This window comes from Schistocerca nitens, chromosome 1, assembly GCF_023898315.1.
Source record: "Schistocerca nitens isolate TAMUIC-IGC-003100 chromosome 1, iqSchNite1.1, whole genome shotgun sequence".
Taxonomy (NCBI): domain Eukaryota; kingdom Metazoa; phylum Arthropoda; class Insecta; order Orthoptera; family Acrididae; genus Schistocerca; species Schistocerca nitens.
Window position 1 is genome coordinate 1072684250 of NC_064614.1, and position 18621 is coordinate 1072702870.

The following is an 18621-nucleotide window of genomic DNA, read 5'->3' on the forward strand; positions in this document are numbered from 1 at the left end:
TCTTGCATCTTCTTGCATCTTCGAACTAGTCATCACTTCACTCTACATGCTCATAAACAAATACACTTTCACATACTCTTGTCTAGAACACATTGCTTCAGAAAAAAGTAAAAAATAATTCCCATCGTACAGTTCTGACCAATAATTCCGGGAGATTCCCCTTGGTTGTGAGAGAAGAGTCGAATCTGGAAAACCCCTCCATCATACTCATGATTGGAACTCATATGTCCCTATGCCAACTCGCCTGGTGCTTGGCTGAAAAGTCACTGAGCCTACAAGGCCATCAACCCAACAGCCTGCTGTACCTAGAGAAGAGTACAATAAGTAAAAATAAAAAAGTTCCGAATAGTATAAAGCGGTCCTGGTATGCACCGAGGGGATGGATTATTACACGTCAGCATCCTACAAGTTCTCTTCCAGGCCACTTCTTTGGTCTTACTCAGGAGCCTATTGCTGAAGGACCTCTTGAACCACCTGACAGGGAGTATACAGCACACTGCCATTCACATGTGGCGGCTTGGGGTAGATATATTCTCTCCCAAAAAAGTGAAGCACCCAGAGGAGGAGAGAGAAATGAAATGAAACATCACGGGTTTGTAAGGTGTCAGGCAGATCCAACACCTTCCATGAAAACCCTGACATGATAAGCAAATCCAGTAGTATGTCACATAGCTCTGAATAAATCGTGACATTAAATTAACCAAAGTAATACGAGTAACGAGTGACCAAATGGAATACCACAGACTAACACAAGAATGCCTAAATGCATGTCGTACCTTCCCACCGTGAGACAGACGCAGTTCCGAGGGGAGAAACGAGAACAGAAACCGAGAGCAGAACCGTGTTAAGCTGGAAGGCCCTACGATAAGGGACGGACACCCACGTCGCAAGCTAACCGCTAGGACCACCCCCAGCCCATGTTAAAAGATATAGCCCTCCAGAAGAACAGTATAGATCTTACGATAACACTAAAAGGACCACGCCAGCTGCAAGGTTTAGCGTGAGACTTTTTCGCGTCTCTGTTACGTTGCAAACTTTAAAAACATTGCCCCACCACGAAAAGTATAACGTTTCTCATTGGATAGACAGAATTTTTGTAGGCGGAGCTTAAGGTTAACATTGAGGCCCTGATTGGTCAGATGAAAACACAGCCAGATAGTTTTTTTTTAAACCAACTTCGGTAAATTGTAGTAAGGAGAAGTTAGGAGAGAGTTGCTTCCGAGACGGCGAGGTGAGCGGAGCTGTGCTGTCCGCCGCCCCCTGACGAACACCGACAAGGTAATTAACGCACGCAATGCCGCATAACAGCGCATAAAGCTTCACTCAGAGCTGCAGAAGTCTCATCTGTTACACCCCCTTTTTGCGTAATACTAGTGTCGATCGTCAATTAAAGCTCATGGTGTTCACATTTGCCACTTGAAGTAAAAATCTGAAACGCGATGATTTTTTTATTATATAGTTATTGAGAAGCCACATCAGCCACTGTATTTTACGACAAGTTAGATAAGTAATTAAAGATAATTGAGGGTCACTGTAGACCATTTTGATAGTTTTCTCTTTTGTGAAACTTAATTTAAACCTAGATTATAGATGTGATATGGCATAGGTCGCCGGCCACAGTGGCCGTGCGGTTCTATATGCTACAGTCTGGAATCGAGCGACCGCTACGGTCGCAGGTTCGAATCCTGCCTCGGGCATGGATGTGTGTGATGTCCTTAGGTTAGTTAGGTTTAATTAGTTCTAAGTTCTAGGCGACTGATGACCTAAGAAGTTAAGTCGCATAGTGCTCAGATTTTTTTGGCATAGGTCATCCTTCGATCCATTGTAGAACTTGGAAACCCATTCAGGGAATAATCGTTCACATTTTTGTTGAACGCAGTTGGTTTTTACCATCCTGTATTAAAACATTTCCTTTGATCAAGCCTTGAACCCCTTCCACTAAATTTAGTTAGCATTAAGATTCTTTTACAGGGAGTGCAGTGGAGCTGACGCTGAAATCATTAAGTATTTGGTTATATCATCGCTAGTTTCACTGAACTCTTATGAACTCTTAACCCAAAAGCCTGCTGTACCTAGAGAAGAGTACAAAAAGTAAAAATAAAAAAGTTCCGAATAGTATAATGCGGTCCTGGTATGCACCGAGGGGATGGATTATTACACGTCAGCAGCCTACAAGTTCTCTTCCAGGCCTCTTCTTTGGTCTTACTCAGGAGCCTATTGCTGAAGGACCTCTTGAACCACCTGACAGGGAGTATACGGCACACTGCCATTCACTTGTGGCGGCTTGGGGTAGATGTATTCTGTATTAACTACACGTGGTCTAGGGGTAGCGTCTTTGATTCATAATCTAAACGTCTTCGGTCCCGGGTTCGATCTCCGCCACTGCCTAAATTTTGATAAATAATCAGCATTGGTGGCCGAAGACTTCCGGCATAAGAAGTCAGCCTCATTCTGCCAACGGCCTTGTCAAAGAGGGCGGAGGAGCGGATTGAGGTTCAGGGCACTCTCTTGTCCTAGGGGTGGGAAATTGCCCCTAAAGGCGGAAGAATCAGCAATGATCAACGACATGAGGATGCAGAAGGCAATGGAAACCACTGCATTAAAGACACGTAACGTGTATCCACGGGACATGTGGCCTGTAATTGAAGAAGTGTCATGATGATCTCTCCATTGCCAAAAGATTCCAGAATAGTCCCCCATTCGGATCTCCGGGAGGGAACTGCCAAAAGGGAGGTTACCATGAGAAAAAGATTGAATAATCAACGAAAGGATAACGTTCTACGAGTCGGGGCGTGGAATGTCAGAAGCTTGAACGTAGTAGGGAAACTAGAAAATCTGAAAAGGGAGATGCAAAGGCTCAATCTAGATATAGTAGGGGTCAGTGAAGTGAAGTGGAAGGAAGACAAGGATTTCTGGTCAGATGAGTATCGGGCAATATCAACAGCAGCAGAAAATGGTATAACAGGTGTAGGATTCGTTATGAATAGGAAGGTAGGGCAGAGGGTGTGTTACTGTGAACAGTTCAGTGACCGGGTTGTTCTAATCAGAATCGACAGCAGACCAACACCGACAACGATAGTTCAGGTATACATGCCGACGTCGCAAGCTGAAGATGAACAGATATTGTATGAGGATATTGAAAGGGTAATGCAGTATGTAAAAGGGGACGAAAATCTAATAGTCATGGTCGACTGGAATGCAGTTGTAGGGGAAGGAGTAGAAGAAAAGGTTACAGAAGAATATGGGCTTGGGACAAGGAATTAAAGAGATGAAAGACTAACTGAGTTCTGTAACAAGTTTCAGCTAGTAATAGCGAATACCCTGTTCAAAAATCACAAGAGAAGGAGGTATACTTGGAAAAGGCCGGGAGATACGGGAAGAATTTCAATTAGATTACATCGTGGTCAGACAGAGATTCCGAAATCAGATACTGGACTGTAAGGCGTACCCAAGAGCAGATATAGACTCAGATCACAATATAGTAGTGATGAAGAGTAGGCTGAAGTTCAAGACATTAGTCAGGAAGAATCAATGCGCAAAGAAGTGGGATACAGAAGTACTATGGAATGACGAGATACGTTGAAGTTCTCTAACGCTATAGATACAGCAATAAGGAATAGCGCAGTAGGCAGTACAGTTGAAGAGGAATGGACATCTCTAAAAAGGGCCATCACAGAAGTTGGGTAGGAAAACATAGGTACAAAGAAGGTAGCTGCGAAGAAACCATTGCTAAAAGAAGAAATACTTTAGTTGATTGATGAAAGGAGGAAGTACAAACATGTTCCGGGAAAATCAGGAATACAGAAATACAAGTCGCTGAGGAATGAAATAAATAGGAAGAGCAGGGAAGCTAAGACGAAATGGCTGCAGCAAAAATGTGAAGACATCGAAAAAGATATGATTGTCGGAAGGACAGACTCACATACAGGAAAGTCAAAACAACCTTTGGTGACATTAAAAGCAACGGTGGTAACATTAACAGTGCAACGGGAATTCCACTGTTAAATGCAGAGGAGAGAGCAGATAGGTGGAAAGAATACATTGAAAGCCTCTATGAGGGTGAAGATTTGTCTGATGTGATAGAAGAAGAAACAGGAGTCGATTTAGAAGAGATAGGGGATCCAGTATTAGAATCGGAATTTAAAAGAGCTTTGGAGGACTTGCGGTCAAATAAGGCACAAGGGATAGATAGCATTCCATCAGAATTTCTAAAATCATTGGGGGAAGTAACAACAAAACGACTATTCACGTTGGTGTGTAGAATATATGAGTCTGGCGACATACCATCTTACTTTCGGAAAAGCATCATCCACACAACTCCGAAGACGGCAAGAGCTGACAAGTGCGAGAATTATCGCACAATCAACTTAACAGCTCATGCAACGAATCTGCTTACAAGAATAATATACAGAAGAATGGAAAAGAAAATTGAGAGTGCGCTAGGTGACGATCAGTTTGGCTTTAGGAAAAGTAAAGGGACGAGAGAGGCAATTCTGACGTTACGGCTAATAATGGAAGCAAGGCTAAAGAAAAATCAAGACACTTTCATAGGATTTGTCGACCTGGAAAAAGCGTTCGACAATATAAAATGGTGCAAGCTGTTCGAGATTCTGAAAAAAGAAGGCGTAAGCTATAGGGAGAGACGGGTCATATACAATATGTACAACAACCAAGAGGGAATAATAAGAGTGGACTATGAAGAACGAAGTGCTCGTATTAAGAAGGGTGTAAGACAAGGCTGTAGCCTTTCGCCCCTACTCTTCAATCTGTACATCGAGGAAGCAATGATGGAAATAAAAGAAAGGTTCAAGAGTGGAATTAAAATACAAGGTGAAAGGATATCAATGATACGATTCGCTGATGACATTTCTATCCTTAGTGAAAGTGAAGAAGAATTAAATGATCTGCTGAACGGAATGAACAGTCTAATGAGTACACAGTATGGTTTGAGAGTAAATCGGAGAAAGACGAAGGTAATGAGAAGTAGTAGAAATGAGAACAGCGAGAAACTTAACATCAGGATTGATGGTCACGAAGTCAATGAAGTTAAGGCATTCTGCTACCTAGACAGTAAAATAACCAATGACGGACGGAGCAAGGACATCAAAAGCAGACTCGCTATGGCAAAAAAGAGGCATTTCTGGCCAAGAGAAGTCTACCAATATCAAATACCGGCCTTAATTTGAGGAAGAAATTTCTGAGGATGTACGTCTGGAGTACAGCATTGTATGGTAGTGAAACATGGACTGTGGGGAAACCGGAACAGAAGAGAATCGAAGCATTTGAGATGTGGTGCTATAGACGAATGTTGAAAATTAGGTGGACTGATAAGGTAAGGAATGAGGAGGTTCTACGCAGAATCGGAGAGGAAAGGAATATGTGGAAAACACTGATAAGGAGAAGGCACAGGATGATAGGACATCTGCTAAGACATGAGGGAATGACTTCCATGGTACTAGAGGGAGCTGTAGAGGGCAAAAACTGTAGAGGAAGACAGAAATTGGAATACGTCAAGCAAATAATTGAGGACGTAGGTTGCAAGTGCTACTCTGAGATGAAGAGGTTAGCACAGGAAAGGAATTCGTGGCGGGCCGCATCAAACCAGTCAGTAGACTGATGACAAAAAAAAAAAAAAAAAAAAAAAAAAAAAAAAAAAAAAAAAAAAAAAAAAAACTACACTGCCTCCCAAAAAAGTGAAGCACCCACAGGAGGAGAGAGAAATGAAATGAAACATCACGGGTTGAGAGGGTATGTGATATCATATCCATGATCACAAAATCGAGTCAAATTTGCAAAGAAGCCCACTTATCAAAGTGACGTTGCACCCCCTATTGTCCAGGATGCATATGCTGATTCGGTTAGGTAGGGTGCGATAAAGCCGTATCTTCTCGAGAGAATAGCTGGCCCCAACTGTTCCATCTAGTCCTTGATATAACGCAAACCGGCACTGGGACGGAGTTGACATCCGAGCTGTTCATATACATGTTCTACCTGGGACGGATCTGGGGATCTTGCTTGCCATGGGAATGCCTCAGCATCATACAGACAGCTCATAGTGAAATGTGCCATGTGTGGACGAGAATTGTCCTGTTGGAAACCGACACCGCATCACTGTCACACGTAAGATAACACTTGAAGCCGTGGGATGTCCCTAATGTACAGTTGTGCCAACAGAGTTCCTTCAATCCGTCACCTGAAGTCACACTCGATGGCGCCTGACGCGAAGATGCCCCTGTGTTTATCTCTAAACCATACTCGTTGAGGATGGTCATCCCGAGTAGTGCATAACTGCGATTAATCGCTGAACACAAGGCGAAGATATAGATCAGCAGTACATGCTTCCCAGTCACGACATCACTCCAAAACCAACCATTTGTGTTGTGGTTTTTACGGCAGTCAAGGCATGGAACGGTAATCCGCTGTTCCTGTTGCTGCAATTCTTTAACCAGTTGTGGAGGATGACACAGAATATTGCAAACGGTTCGTAGTTTAGTCTAGGATGGCAGTTGCAGATGTGAAGGGGTTATTGTGTGCTTGGTGTATAACACGGCGATTATCCCTTGTGGTCAGGCGTGTTCGATCTGATGAATGTGCCTACTGGCTCATTGTAACATCTGAACGCCCCACAAATCTGGATACTGTACATATTGACCAGCCGGCCATATGAACACCCGCAAAGAGAGCCCTTCCAACTTCTGTCAGGTACTGATAACCTTCTGTCAAATGAGCACCCTGGCATATCCGCATTCTTCACAATGAAGACTCAACATCTGACGCTTTCACGCCCTATATACTGGATACAAACAACAGTAATGCACTCTTGCTGGCGATCTAGCTGTCACAGAAAATTGCTACTTTAATCATTTACATACGTGCGTGCGTACGTGTACGAAGTTACATTGACATCTGGTCATGTCTTCTGCGTGCTTCATTTTTTATATCCGGCAGTGTATTTTCTTGTCGTGGAACAGAGTTTCCGATTTCAGAATTTTTATTCAAACTTGAGTCTTCGAACTGTGACTCTGTTATATGCCAAATGTCCTGTGAATTATCTTTAATTTGTGCTGTAACCCATATGACGTCTTGTTAACGAAATGTGCTGTCATTTATTGGTTGTAGTCTTCTTTTGGATACTGGTGTATATCTTACCCAGCGCAGCACATACGTTTCAATGGTCAGATGCTGGGACGTAATATCAACCCGATATTGCTGACGGTCTGCTCTCCAGGGTGCGAACTCCGTGAGGCAGCAAAAGTGGAGTGAGGGATACCCAAGGGCAGCCCAGCGGTTCCTCATAGATCGCGCTCAGTGTCTATAGAAACGGCTCATGCAAATGAGCAGCCCCTGCTGCCTGCCGTGACTTGGCGCGATGCTGACTTTCCTTCCCGCTCTCCCGACCGCCGATTCGTCCCACCTCCGCATCCCATTCGCCTGGAGCCGTTCTTCACTTCCCCTCCAAAGCAGTCCCCACACCTTCCTTCTCCCCGCGAAAGTATCCATCCTCTGCCAACACACCACTCGGCTTTCTCCGCGAGACCTCATACCGGGACCGTCGTATCCTCTAATTGTTTAATGAAAAGCGAACGCCCGGGTCACATTCATCACCATTTTTATCCGTCCAATTTACAGCGAGGCAGTTACTCAGCAGTTCTTGGCTGATATCTGCGAGGGATGTGTGTATATAAGAAGTGAAGTTAAACAGGCGGGCTCGTCGGCTAGCTGCCATCTCTCTCCACCTCTCAGCCCATCCCACTGCCTCTCTCCGTCTCCCTCTTTCTCCAATCACACTCAGCAAGCTCTGCCTCTCTCCCTCTCACCTACCACACTCAGCAAGCTCTCGGCCGAGGAACAGTTTGATTTGTTGCCGCAGTTAATTGAAACCCCCTGGCAATTACAAGGACGCGTAGCCGGCGCCCCCTCCCCCTCTCCCAACACCCCTTTCTCCCCCACCCTCTTCACCTCTGCTGGGCGGCGATGACGAGAGCAGGGTGGCGCTGGGGGGAGGAGGGAGTTGGTGAGGCCGCTTCAGCCGCGGAAAGAGCACGCCCCTGGAGATCTCCGCCGAATGCAAAGCCTGATTTACGTTTTTCCTTCCAGACAGATTTTAATGTTATTTCGAGTCACAAATTGTTTAAATAGCTCCATGACTCAGCCCGCGCGACGTTAACTGGTGCTCATTAGAATCCACTACGCCGAGGCTGATATTTATTCATAATATTGAGATGAACCTCTGCTGCACCTCCCTATCCCGTGAGTCTCTCTTCCATACCTTCCTCTTCTCTTAGTTCGGCTTTCCATGCCTCTTGTATGTGATGACACAGTACTACAGATCACGGTTCGATTGTTTTGTAAATTATAAGCCACTGCAGCGATGCACTCAGTCAGTACCCTAGCTGTCTATACTAGTTATATTGACTTTTTCTTAAAAACTTATTATCTCGAGATGAAGATTCTATAAAAGTGGAGCGGCCTATCAAAAGGTTAGTTGAACATCACAGTGTTTGACGAGGGTGTTTTAATAAGTCTGGTAAAGTAAAAGTAAGTGTCGTGTGACTAGGGCCTGCCGTCGGGTAGACCGTTAGCCGAATGCGAGTCTTCCGCTTTGACGCTACTTCGGTGACTTGCGCGTCCATGGGGATGAAACGATGATGATTAGGACAACACAGCACCCAGCCCCTGAGTGGAGAAAAATCTCCGACCCAGCCGGGAATCGAACACGTGCCCTTAGGATTGACATTCTGTCGCGTTGACCACTCAGCTACCGGGGGCGGACATTAAGTCTGGTAATTTTCCACGAAAGAACGGAACATTTTTGTTGCTCCTTCACGGAGATTAAGGTTGATATTCCATGGATCGTATAGAGAATTCCAACTATTGCAGTTCATTGTTGACAGCCGTCTGACTTCTCCAGTGCGTCGACTGCAATAGAAAATGGTTGGGTTGGGGTTGATATGGGGGAGGAGACCAAACAGCGAAGTTCAAATGTTCAGATGTGTGTGAAATCTTATGGGACTTAACTGCTAAGGTCATCAGTCCCTAAGCTTACACACTACTTAACCTAAATTATCCTAAGGACAAGCAAACACACTCATGTCCGAGGGAGGACTCGAACCTCCGCCGGGACCAAAACAGCGAAGTCATCGGTCTCATCGGATTAGGGAAGGAAGTCAGCCGTGCCCTTTCAAAGGAACCATCCCGGCATTTGCCTGAAGTGATTTAGGGAACTCACGGAAAACCTAAATCATGATGGCCGGACGCGTGATTGAAACGTCGTCCTCCCGAAGGCGAGCCCAGTGTGCTAACCACTGCACCACCTCGCTCGGTAGAAAATGGCGAAAACCATTTTTTGTGCTGTTGCTAAACATTTTTATTTGAAGGGTTGGACTGCCACACAAATCAAAACAGAATTTTATGAAGTACCCGCAGACTTTTCACCATCATTGAAGGCCATTTACTTCAGGATTACTGTATTTAAAGCAGGTTGGCGCAGCAGCCAAGCAGAAACGCTCTCCGGTCGTTCAGTTGAGGGCACCACAAAGGAAACCACTGACAAAAATCTGTGATACGGTAATGCAAGACCGCAGAATAAAAGATTGTGAGACTGCTGAGACTGTAGGAATCTCAACTCAGCGAATGCATAATATCCAGCACGGATAATTAGAATGAAGCAACTGTGTGCGAGTTGGATGACGCGATTGCTCACACTCGAACAAAACCTCATCCAGAATAGCATTTCAGCACAATGTCTCGCGATGTTAGTCACAATCCTCAAGACATTTTGCGCCGCTTTGTGACTGTTAATGAAATCTGGATCCATCGTTACAGAGCTGAGTAAAAATTACAGTCAAAAAACGGTCAAAGACTGGTCAAAGTGCCCCGAAGAAGGTACTGGTAATCTGATGCCCACTGTTTTTTTTTTGTTTTTTTTGGATTCACAAGAAATAAACTTATAGATTACTTGGAATCTGTTATGCTTCATAATTTTATCGTTTGAAATTTGCATTGGCTGAAAGAAGACCACGGTTACCGCGCAGAAAGTGATCTTTCACCAGGATAATGTACCATCCCAAACATCCCGATAACAATAGTGAAATTGCATGAACTGGGCTTTGAATTGATTCCTCATCCACACTATTCACCAGACATAGGACAAGTGACTTCTTCCAGCTCCCTAACTTGAAACTTTCGCTTGCTGGGATGAACTTTTCAGCAAATGAAGAAGTGACAGTTGCAGCAAACGAGTGTTTTCAGTGTTTGACATAATCTCTTCTTTCAGCGAGATGAAAAAGCTGGAGAAAGGCTGAACCAAGTGTAAGGAGACTTTGTCGAGCAGTGCGATAAGTTGTTGACGAAACAAGACTTCTTTCTTGCCTTTTTACCATACTTATCAAACCACTCTCCCAGGACGCATGATTCTATTGGAAAAGTTAGGTTCTTGCCTAACTGTGACATAGAATTGAGTTACCTAGAACGCTACAGAGAGACCTATGATTTGATGTGGATTCCAAACTACACTGCAACTTGGCATTTTCACGTTAACAAACCTTTCCAGGTATGAAACACGCGTTAGGCGAGAAAAAAATTCTAAGACACATAGGGGATCGAACCCTGGATCTTGGAGGTTAAATCTATCACTTATACACCACCAAGCAGCACAAAAATTGGATAGAGAAACTTAAGTTTCTACCAGACATTATGGTTCTTAGAGACTTGGTCATACACGGGGTCGAACATCAATCACAGTCTTGTCAAAGCAATCATCAAAGAATTCGCATGAAGCGTTTTGAGGCACCAGAGTAAAGCAAAAATTTACGTGACCGGACACTTAAAGTTAGTACAGAGGAAAAGTATTCTTGATATGATAAACTGAATGTATTGTATTCACTTAGATTCTCATGACAGCCGAAAAGTGTAAAAGTGACTACAATATTTAAACAGCTTAATGAGATACTCGTACAGTGAAAATGTATTGCTAATACGACCACAGTGTTCATCTGGAGTTTCTATGGTATATTCAGCAAACACAGCAGTTAAGAAAGCAAGTGACAGAAACGTTCATAATATAGCTATTCCTTGCCGTTGTCGGCACATTCGCCTCACGAATATAATTCTTTCAAGAACTTCTATTATGCTTTCAAATATACAACTGTGTGTTCCATATTTCAAGTGTTAACTAAATGGTGGAGCTACCGAGATATTACCAATGCGTGGTCCGATACTCCGTTACATCTCTACAAGCTTATAATAACGTTTGCAGTAAACATATTCAAACAGTATGCGGTCTCCAATACGTTTTGTGAATCCGGGGTACCTAGATCTTCTCCTGCTTCGACACTAACTTTTTTCATGGATGATGTCTCAGTGATCACAACATAAAACTATCAGTGATGACGCATAAAACCGGGCAGAGGTCTGAGATAAGGTACATTTGTTACAACTAAGTCTAAACCTGTAAAAGAAAATGAGAATGTTTCAAATGAACCGTTGGTCGGCTGAGGTTATAAAACTCCAAATGTGCACAATTATCTGGTAATTTCATTTTTCTTACAGAGGGAAACACATTCACTTAAGGTGATCGCAGCGCCCTCCTCTATTCCTTAAATGCATGCCACCGTCACAGAGAGCATGAAATATGCGGGAAATATACTGCACGACCAAAACCGTGAATCACCCAGAAGACATGGCCGGATGTCAGTGCACCTTCGTATATACACTACTGGCCATTAAATTGTTACACACGAAATTTAATCGACACGAAGAAGATGCTGTGATATGCAAATGATTAGCTTTTCAGAGCATTCACACAAGGTTGGCGCCGGTGGCGACACCTACAAAGTGCTGACATGAAGAAAGTTTACAACCGATTACTCATACACAAACAGCAGTTGACCTGCGTTTCCTGGTGAAACGTTGCTGTGATGCTTCGTGTAAGGAGGAGAAATGCGTACCATCACGTTTCGGACTTTGATAAATGTCGGATTGTAGCCTATCGCGATTGCGGTTTATCGTATCATGGCATTGCTGCTCGCGTTGGCCGAGATCCAATGACTGTTAGCAGAATATGGAGTCGGTGAGTTCAGGAGGGTAATACGGAACGCCGTCCTGGATCCCTAACGGCCTCGTATCACTAGCAGTCGAGATGACAGGCATCTTATCCGCATGGCTGTAACGGATCGTGCAGCCACGTCTCGATCCCTCAGTCAACAGATGGGGACGTTTGCAAGACAACAACCCTCTGCACGAACAGTTCGACTACGTTTGTAGTAGCATGGACCTTCAGCTCGGAGACCATGGCTGCGGTTACCCTTGATGCTGCATCACAGACAGGAGCGCCTGCGATGGAGTACTCAACGACGAACCTGGGTGCACGAATGGCAAAACGTCGTTTTTTCGGATGAATCTGTTCACAGCATCATGATGGTCGCATACGTGTTTGGCGACATCGCGGTGAACGCACATTGGAAGCGTGTATTCGTCATCGCCATACTGGCATATCACCTGGCATGATGGTATGGGATGCCATTGGTTACACGTCTCGGTCACCTCTTGTACGCATTGACGGCACTTTGAACAGTGGACGTTACATTTCAGATGTGGTACGACCCGTGGCTCTACCCTTCATTCGATCCCTGCGAAACCCTACATTTCAGCAGGATAATGCACGACCGCATGTTGCAGGTCCTGTACGGGCCTTTCTGGATACAGAAAATGTTCGGCTGCTGCCCTGGCCAGCACATTCTCCAGATCTCTCACCAATTGAAAGCGTCTGGTCAATGGTGGCCGAGCAACTGGTTCATCACAATACGCCAGTCACTATCTTGATGAACTGTGGTATCGTGTTGAAGCTGCATGGGGAGCTGTAAACGCCATCCAAGCTCTGTCTGACTCAATGCCCAGGCGCATCAAGGCCGTTATTACGGCCAGAGGTGGTTGTTCTGGGTAGTGATTTCTCAGGATCTATGCACCCAAATTTCATTAAAATGTAATCACATGTCAGTTCTAGTACAATATATTTGTCCAATGAATACCCGTTTATCATCTACATTTCTTCTTGGTGTAGCAATTTTAATGGTCAGTAGTCGATATACACTTCATCAGCGGGTATGTAAATGATTCTAGTTGCAATTGCCTATGATATATAGCGTGCCCACATAGTGCATCAGTGTTGTTCGTGTTAGAGTTGTTTCCAGATCTGGTAGGGTGCGCAAGGGGCGTGAATAGCATCAGATGTTGAGTGACCACATGTATGGCTGCCCTCAATCTGATTACTGCACGATTCGTTCAGATAGCCAGCTGGAGACCTATCAACGTTATCATTGTAGGTTTTCAGCTGACTATCTGGACGAATCGTGCAGTAATCAGATTTGTGGGGCATTCAGATGTGACAGAGGCACGATGTAGGAATGCATGAAAGCTTGGGAGCAGCCGTACATGTCATCATGTTTCCAGCTGACCATGTCTGACTACCACAAGAGAGGGTCGCCGCATTGTATACCAAGTACATCGTAACCTATTCAAATCCGCGCCTACCATATAAGAAATGATGGACTAGCTACAACATTCTGTGTTATCCCTCACCATTTATCGGATACTAGGAGCAGCTAGACTATGGAATTACCGTCCCCTGCCTATCTGCCATCAACACTAGAACACAAATGGCTGCGTTTGGAGCGGTCTCGTGACTGGGAAGCATGCACTGCTCATGAATGAAGGCGCACCGTGTTTAGCGATGAATCGTGGTTCTGCACAATCCCAGTTGATCATCATCGGCGAGTGTGGCAGTGACGTGGGGAGAGGTTCCATTCTTCTAACGTTTTGGAGAGGCACGCTGGAGTTGGTCTGAGCTTCATGACGTGGGGAGCCATCCGCTATGAACTCAGGTCACGGCTGGTAGTGACTGAGGGAGCTCTGACGGCACAACAGTACGCCATGGACATTCTGCATGCCCATGATTTACCTTTCATGCTGCAGCATCGTGGTGCTATTTTTTTGCGTGACAAATCTTGTCCACACATGGAACGCATGCCCATGAACTGTCAGCGTGATGTGCAAGTAATGTTGTGGCCAGCACGATCCCAAGGTGTCTCTCCGATAGAACATGTATGTCCAGCCTGGACGTCAACTCCGTTCGAATGCCAGATTTAAGGATATCATTGGCCATTGGCCAATTGTAGCAGAAGAGGGACAGCTTGCCTCATAAGGAAATACAACAGCTTTATGATAGTTCCCAACCAAATCAATGCATGCTTTCAGTCTAGAGGGGGTGCAACGTCATGCCTCATGCGGATAAATGGACCATAATGTCAAGTTCATTGTAAATTTGACTCGGTTTTGTGGTGAAGTAAATGACATAATATACCCTCTCAACCCGTGAAGTTTCATTTGCTTCCACCGGCCCTTCTGGGTGCTCAATACATTTGGACAAGTGATGTACAATGAGGTGACGAAAGAAATGGGATAACAGTATCCACATATACAGACTGCTGTAATATCGCGTACACAAGGTACAAAAGACAGTGCATTGGCGGAGCTGTCATTTGCAATCAGGTGATGCATCTGAAAAGGTTTCCGACGTGATGATCGCAGCACGACGAGAATTGAGAGACTTTGAACGCGGAATGGTAATTGGAGCTAGACACATGGGACATCCTATTTCGGAAATAGTTAGGGAATTCAGTATTCCGAGATCCACAGTCTCAAGCGGGTGTCAAGAATACCAAATTTCAAGCATCACCTCCCACCACGGAACCTCCACTTAACCACTGAGAACAGCGATGTTAGCGTAGAGTTGTCAGTGCTAACAGAGAAGCAACTCTGCGTGAAATAACCGCAGAAATCAATGTTGGACGTACGACCAACGTTAGGACAGCGTGGCGAAATATGGCATTAATGGGCTATGGTGGGAGACGACCAACGCGAGTGCCTTGTGCTAACAGTACGACAGCGCTTACAATGCCTGCCCGTCCTGGGCTCGCGACCGTATCGGCTGGTCTGTAGACGACTGGAAAACCGCCGGCCAGGGTGGCCGAGCGGTTCTAGGCGCTACAGTCTGGAACCGCGCGACCGCTCCGATCGCAGGTTCGACTCCTGCCTCGGGCATGGATGTGTGCGATGTCCTTAGGTTAGTTAGGTTTAATTAGTTCTAAGTTCTAGGGGACTGATGACCTTAGAAGTTAAGTCCCATAGTGCTCAGAGCCATTTGAACCATTGACTGGAAAACCGTGGTCTGGTCAAATGAGTCCAAATTTCAGTTGGTAAGAGCTGATGTTAGGGACTGAGCGTAGCACAGACCGCACGAAGCCATAGACCTAAGTTGCCAACAAGGCAAGCTGGTGGTAGTTCCATAATTGTGTAGGCTATGTTCACATGGGATGGAATGGGTCCTCTGATCCAACTGAACCAATTATCACTAGAAATGGTTATTTTCGGCTACTTGGAGACCATTTGCAGCCAACAACGATGGAATTTTTATGGGTGACAATGCGCCATGTCACAGGGCCACAATTGTTCAAATGTGTGTGAATTCGTAAGTGACCAAAATGCTGAGGTCATCGGTCCCTAGACTTGCACACTACTTAAACTAACTGAAACTAACTTATGCTAAGAACAACACACACACCCATGTCCGAGATAGGACGCGAAACTCCGGCGGGAAGGGCCGCGCAGTCCGTGACAGCACGCCTCAAACCTCGCGGCCACTCCGCGCGGCGGCCCACAATTGTTTGCGATTGGTTTGAAGAATATTCTGTACAATTCCAGCGAATGATTTTGCCACCCAGCTCTCCCGACATGATTTCTATGGCACATTTAGGAGACATAATCGACTGGTCAGTTCGTGTACAAATCCTGCACCGGGAACACTTCCGCAATTGTGGCCGGCTGTAGAGGCACCATGACTCCATATTTCTGCAGGAAACTCCAACGACTTGTTGAGTCCATGCCACGTCGATGTGCTGTACTACGCCAAGCAAACGGAGGTCCGATACGATATTAGGAGGTATCCTACGACTTTTGTCAAAAAAATAGTTCAAATGGCTCTGAGCACTATGGGACTCAACTGCTGTGGTCATAAGTCCCCTAGAACTTAGAACTACTTAAACCTAACTAACCTAAGGACAGCACACAACACCCAGCCATCACGAGGCAGAGAAAATCGCTGACCCCGCCGGGAATCGAACCCGGGAACCCGGGCGTGGGAAGCGAGAACGCTACCGCACGACCACGAGATGCGGGCGACTTTTGTCACCTCAGTGTACGTGCAAAAGGACCTAACTGAAGAAAGAATTGTGGAGTATATCTCTCACTAACATAATGTATACTGTACAATGTGCTTACAAAAACAGTTTCTTCTGTTGTTTTGAAATAGACTGGATTCCTATTCTTAACTTAAGGTATGTCTGTGATGTGATTCTGAACAGTGCAAGTAGTGTGATTGCATAAACGTTATCTGATAAAATTAGTCACCAAAGCAATCTGAGCCGGCCGGTGTGGTCGAGCGTTTCTAGGCGCAGGTTCGAATCCTGCCTCGGGCATCGATGTGTGTGATCTCCTCAGGTTAGTTAGGTTTAAGTAGTTCTAAGTTCTAGGGGACTGATGACCTCAGATGTTAAGTCCCATAGTGCTCAGAGCCATTTGAAAGCAATCTGAAACTGTATAACTGTATTGCAGTTAACTTTTACCAGAAGTAATGAGAAAAGCTAAAACTGAATACTAGAGAAATTGTCCCGTAAAATCTGCATTGCGCAGTGCAGTGAACAGTGCTACAATGCGTGACTTCTCAGTGTGTGACATGGATTCCAACACATGGAAGTAAGAGAATAAAAATTCCGCAAAGAATTACGAATCGAATTTTGAAAGGAAAAATGGCCAGCATGTTTCTGTGAAAGTGCCCTGTGATTTTACGTAAGCAAAGTGACTAAATGAAGTTCCAGACATTAAATGTCACACGTGAATATGTAATATTATCACGCTACAAGAATGAGTATGTCTGCACAAGGCACAATATTTGCACTGAACCTTACCTAAATTGAGTCCGATATTAATTTTGAAGTGCAAAGCTCAGCTGTGAATAGTTTTACTGTGTTCTGATTGTGATGTAAAAATGGTCCTATCAAATTTCCAAAGTTTACCTGCGCAACGGAAACTCTGTTCGGCTCGGGGAAAAAAAAGAAGAAAGCCTTGCGCACTGCAATGCAAGGATGTGCAACTATTCTAAACACATGAAGCTTTACTTTTCCTTCGGTGTAACTATGTAACGGTCTGAAAGATGCGGCGATACTATTATTAGAAAATGAAACTTTCGTGGGGGGACAACGAGAGGTGCTGCATTTACTACACGACTCGTAAGAGCCTAGCATTCAGAAACTAAATTGAAACTCTGGTGTTTAACAGTTGCCATCAACTTTTAAAGAATCACCTTTTTCATAAAAAAAATTATATGACTGCCATGAAATTAGTTACTGAAGTGGCAAAGGAGTGTTGCATCTAAAAGTCTGAGTGCAAACCATGTGAGCTTATAACTTTTTAACACTTCCTAGCAATGAAATTAACTAGCTCGAATCAATAAAGAAAAATTCCACTACAGCTCTCCTTTTCAAAAGTTACGCTCAGGCAAGCAATGCAGCTACAACACTGAAATCAGTCTTCACCAAATCATATTTCCAAAATTCAACATCCTCTGCCTCTTCAGCAATTTTCAGACCGCTCAGTAGTGCAACCAACATCCGACTCACTCACTTACTTTTCACGTAACGCTACAGGCAATGTCACCGCTACTGGCAACCAAAGATCACATTTTTTTGTACTCACAACCTTCGTGGCGTAACATATTGACTATTGAGGACTTCTGCTTGAAAAATATTGAGTATACAGATATGAAGTATAACATATAGAAAGAAAATAGAGGTCACACCACATTCACTGAATACGAAAAATAGACTAGAAACCTTGCAGCTGTAGAAATTAACAGAGGAGTAACAAATACCGAAATATTAACTGTTCTCGCCCAAGGTTTGCTGTTAGTCAGTACTGATCGCTTTCCACAATTTAATATAGAGATTTTCAACGGCCCATTCATGACTTGTACCATGATTTACATTCCATCTCTGGGAAAAAAGTTTCACCCCACGAAATTAAATAATCTAAAATGTTTGAAGGTGTGCCGCATACGACACGCCAGTGTTGTGGCTAGATGAGACGCGTGGGGTGCGTGCAGACACGATATCTGAGCAGTCTATTACAGACAGATGGGTACTGAAGATGGCAGCAGGTCACGAGTTTACCGAGTTTGGTCTTAGTATGATAATCGGAGCAAAACGCATGGGTTACGGTGTGCCAGTGAGAGATCGGGACTGTCTGGAGGATGTGAGCCCGCCCACATGTTGCCAAGGCGGTTTCGACTACGCTCATAAGTTTTTTTGGGGAGCCCTTACACATCCTCCATACAGTCCCGATCTCTCTAAGCGATTTCCATAGTTTTGAAGCCCTGAAGAAAGAAATTCGTAGTCGTCGATCTGCTTCGGACGAAGAAGTACGCGGCTAGGTAGGCCACCGCAAACATTTTTCCACAAAGGCATTGACTGTTTTTTTATCAGAATGGAATACATGTATTAACAGCTATGG